At 45.6% G+C, this 4635-nt stretch overlaps 1 long non-coding RNA gene across 1 annotated transcript; it reads left to right on the plus strand.

Moving 5' to 3' along the window:
* On the plus strand, positions 1–1307 carry LOC135415293 (uncharacterized). The gene is made up of 2 exons (XR_010431059.1): positions 1–715; positions 1068–1307. It is a non-coding gene; the product is annotated as an uncharacterized LOC135415293 (long non-coding RNA).
* Positions 1308–4635: the final 3328 nt, after the last annotated feature.

Below are 4635 nucleotides of genomic sequence, written 5' to 3' on the forward strand. Positions count from 1 at the left end.
CTCGATTAAAGCCCCTTAATTTTGAATTTACAATTGCTGAGAGAAAGAAGTTTTGGTCTATCTCATAACTCATCCTCTTTAGCAAACATTCCAGTCCCATCAGACTGAGACAAGACCATGATACTAAGTGCCACATCCAGTCTCTTCTTAAAGACTTCCAGGGACGGTGAATTCACCACCTCCCTGGGCAGCCCATTCCAATGTGTGATCACTCTCTCCGTAAAGAATTTCTTTCTAATGTTGTGGTGGGGGAAAAAACAGTTTTCCCCCTGAAGTTATAAAATGGTAAACCCCCAGGGGGTGGTGACCCTTGGGGTTGAGCCAATGAGCACTTCTGCAAAATATAAACATATTACCCAGACCGGAAGAGTTGTTGTAGTTGTTGTAGGAGAGGTAGCCATGTTCTGAGGCCACGAGGAGAAGGGGCAGGAGCCCCACTGGGGGGCTATGGCCCCCCCCAACCCCCGGCTGGAGTCACAGAAACTCGGAAACAGTGTTAAACTGGACTGAGGTCTGTGACTGAGAAGCTGGGAGTTTTTTCCCCACTGTAAACAACAGCAGGAGCAACGGCAAAAGCAGCAGCGTACGGAGGACAGTGGCAGAGAGCCAAGAGATAAGAGAGAAGCAGCAGAGATAACATGCAGCCAAGGAAGACACAGAGATCTCTAATGGAGAGAAAGAGAGCAGAACGAAGCTCTACAGAGACAGAGTTTGGGTAAGAACTGAAAACAACCCCCCCTCTAAACTCCTTGGAGACCCCTCCTAGAAAGGAGGAGTGGAGTGCAGCAGCACTGCAGAGAGGAGCTGAGAAGCTCAAGGCATCCTGGAAAGCTGGACTGGGACGGCCAGACGGAATGTGGAGGGGGTGACCTTGGCCCCCCTCGCCGCTGCTGCCAAGCTAAGCTAGCAGCCTGATATCAGAGCACAGAAGCTCTGATAGAACTCTTGAGGCAAAGGCCTTCAACTGAAAGCCACCCAAGATGTTCTGACTCAGGGATGAATCTCCTGAGGATGTCTTACACCCCATGATATGATGTGGTGAAGCGAGTTTTGTCCCTGCTATGCAGCCTATGGAAGAGAAGACCCTCTCTTGGAGTCGAAGGGCCGAGAGGGGCTTGGATACCTCCCTTGTGTCTACTGGCAGAGATCCAGCTACAACTGCTGCATGAAAGAGGAGAGCTTGCTGCCCTAGAGACACTGCTGCTCGGAAAGTAGAAAGGATCTCTTCCTTCTTCCCTCCTGGACTTTTATTTGGAGGAAGAAGAGATGTGATCCATTGTAAATACTGTTTTATCATGGTAGAGATAGTTGAGATTGTATGTGTAATGTATTATAATATTTATTTGTACAGAGTACAATCATTGTAATATATTCCCTTCCCCCCATTTTGAGTCTCATGTGTTGTCTGGAAAACCCATCTCACTGGGCTGAGATGTGAGAGGGGAGGCTTAGACCTGAGAATTGGATTTTGGGGCTCTCTAACCATGACAAATGTCTAACCTAAACCTCCTCGGCACAGCTTAAGACTGTGCTCTCTTGTCCTACTGCTGGTTGCCTGGGAGAAGAGACCAATCCCCACCTGGCTACAACCTCCTTTCAGGTAGTTGTAGAGAGTGATGAGGTCTCCCCTGAGCCTCCTCTTCTCCAGGATAAACAACCCCAACTCCCTCAGCCTCTCCTCATAGGGCCTGTGGTCCAGTCCCTTCACTAGCCTTCTTGCCATTCTTTGGACACTCTCCAGCACCTCATTGTCCTTCCCAAAATGAGGAGCCCAGAACTGGACACAGTCCTCAAGGTGTGGCCTAACTAGTGCTGAGCACAGGGGCAGAATCACTTCCCCGGTCCTGCTGGCCACACTATTCCTGATGCAGGCCAGGATGCCATTGGCCTTCTTGGCCACCTGTGCACACTGCTGGCTCATGTTCAGCTTCCTGTTGATTAGAACCCCCAGCTCCTTTTCTGCCTGGCTACTCTCCAGCCACTCTGGCCCCAGCCTGTAGCGCTTCTTGGGTTTGTTGTGGCCAAAGTGCAGGACCCAGCACTTGGTCTTGTTAAACATCATACCGTTGGATTCATCCCATTTATCCAGCTTGTCCAGGTCCCTCTGCAGAGCCCTCCTACTCTCCGGCAGATTGACAGTCCCCTCCAACTTGGTGTCATCTGCAAATTTGCTGATGGTGGACTCAATCCTCTGTCCTGGCTGTTTGTCCTCCCAATTTCCCACTCATCCCATATCTCCTCACCAGTGTGGCAGTAACAAAAAGCAGAAAAGACCTTGATTCTGCTCAGCAGTAACAAAAATATGCCTACATTTTCAAGACAGTGATCAGCACAAATCAAAAACACAGCTCCATACCAGCCTCTGTGAAGAAAATAAACTCTATTCCAGCCAAAACCTGCACGTCTGAGAAATTTTCTGATCAATTTTTGGATGTCAGTTGCGCTGCTGTAACGCTTACTCCGATTACCCATATGATCCTGACTATGGGTCAGTGATTATCACTTCTGCATGATCATGTTCACCCTTGAGCTACTTTTCCTGACATTTTAACTGACTATCAGTGTCCTCATCTCTCCAGTCAAAGATCTTCATTCAATTTTTCTCCTACCAAAAACATGACTTGCCTCATTTAGACTTCACTGTGTGCTTCCCTTTCTTTGAGAAAAAAGGCTCTACTGCAACTACCTCATTTGCTTCTGCAGAAAAAAACAAAGTTAAAATACAGAATTAATTACTTCCATCATTAACCTTTTCCGCATTTGCTTCTCAGTCTGCTGTCACACGAATGTTGACTTCATTATTTCTCTTATTTTCTCTCTCATTATCCCCTCCTCTCCCCTCCTATCATGTACGTCTATTTCATCTTGCCTTCTTTTTTCCCTTCTATTTCTCAAAGTCCTTAAGTTTCCTTTCAAATAAATATAGGTAGTCAGAGATCATTCCTATCATGAAAACACCTATTAGATTCTCTTCTTGTAACTATCACTTCATCTGTTTTATTCCTGTCACCTCTATCTTCTCCAAACATTCAGTTCAAAACTGCTCTAATTACATCCTGCATCTCCTTCGGTATGGCTCAATCCTTCCTCCATCAGCTGGAGCCGCTCACATTGATACCTCCAGTTAAAAACTTAGGCATAAAGGCCTGTGTTTCATCATTGTCTCTGATAGATGGACTGCTTTTGAAACTCTCATTCCTCTTCCCAAATCCAGCAAACACTTAAAAAAAACCCCACTGCCCTTCCAAAAATTTGTCCTTTCCCAATTCTTCGCTTTTACTTCTTGAGTCTTTAGAGGTGACTCTTCTTTTTTCTGCTGCTGAGAGTGTGCTAGGCTTCCATCTGTGTTTTGTCCTTTTGACTCTCTAGACATTGTCTCTGGATGCCCTTGTTGACAAATACGATTTTGAATACCATCCATGACTCATGTTTTCCTTTGTCTTCCCTCTCTTTTTATTCCCACTTGATTGTATTGAGGTCTTACTGCTAGTAGCACAGCAGCTCCTAGGCCTAACAGTTCTCTCTGACTGTATGACCCAAAGTCATGTCCTGTCTCTCACAGTGACCCGTGCAGCTTTATTTATGCAAAGTGTTGCTGCAAATGGACATCTCTCTGGTTTCTCATTTTTACTGTGTTCCTTCTCTTTTGCTGAACCAAAGATAATTTTCTTCGCAGTCCTAGAAGATCTTTGCAGTATAATATTCCTTCATACTGGCTTAACCTATTGCCGTTGTCAGGAGGTTAACTTCTCCCTTTCTTTTGTCACCCCTGGCAGACTTCTTTTGATCCCTCCAAGAAGCAAAAGTTTCTTCTTTCTGAGAGCACAGAAAGGCTTACGGAAAGAATGGCACCACTTTTTGATAGAAAATTCTTTCCTTTGGGGTCACACACTTCCTGCTGTCTTTATACAGACATGAAGATAAAGGATTAAATAGTCCAGTGATTCTTTTCCTTCAGTCGTTTGCTCCTTTAGCCTGGCAGGGGATCTCCTCTGCCTGCTGGAATCTCTTTGAGCTCTCTTGCCAGCACTTGAGAGATGTCTCTGTGCAGTGCTGGCTGGAGCAGAGAGGCATGGAGGCAGCTGCCAACCCTGCAGAAAAAAAGCTCTGGAGTCAGTGCTGGCAGGAGACAGGAGCAGCCAGACTGCAGGATTGAGTGCAGAGGATGCCAGCCAGAGTTAAACACCCATTGATTGACTTCCCCGCTGAACTCTGCAGGGCAATGTGAGAGCTACCCATCAATATGGCAGATATGGGGATTCCCTGTGATTATTGTGAGCACTCTCATGTTTTTCTGGATTATGAGGAGCAGGCTTCTTGGATTTTCGTGGAAGCATAATAAAGTAGAGGTAGACGTCAACTGGAATGATGCATCCAAACTCCCTCCAGCTTTGAGGAAGTAAAGTCTGAATCCAATCTTCTTGATTTCAGTCTTTGTACTAATGTAAGCTGTTGAGATGTTCTTACATTCTTCAACAGTGTTTCCACAGGTAGGTTGAAAATTGTGTTGGTTGTCTGTTTCTTTTTGAGAAAAATGAATTATTTTACAATATTAGCAAGAAAAATGTGTACTGCACAAACAGTTCAACTTCAGAGGGACTGACTTTGCCACCTTCATCAGTATTGAATGGAAAG

Source organism: Pseudopipra pipra, chromosome 5, assembly GCF_036250125.1.
Source record: "Pseudopipra pipra isolate bDixPip1 chromosome 5, bDixPip1.hap1, whole genome shotgun sequence".
NCBI lineage: Eukaryota > Metazoa > Chordata > Aves > Passeriformes > Pipridae > Pseudopipra > Pseudopipra pipra.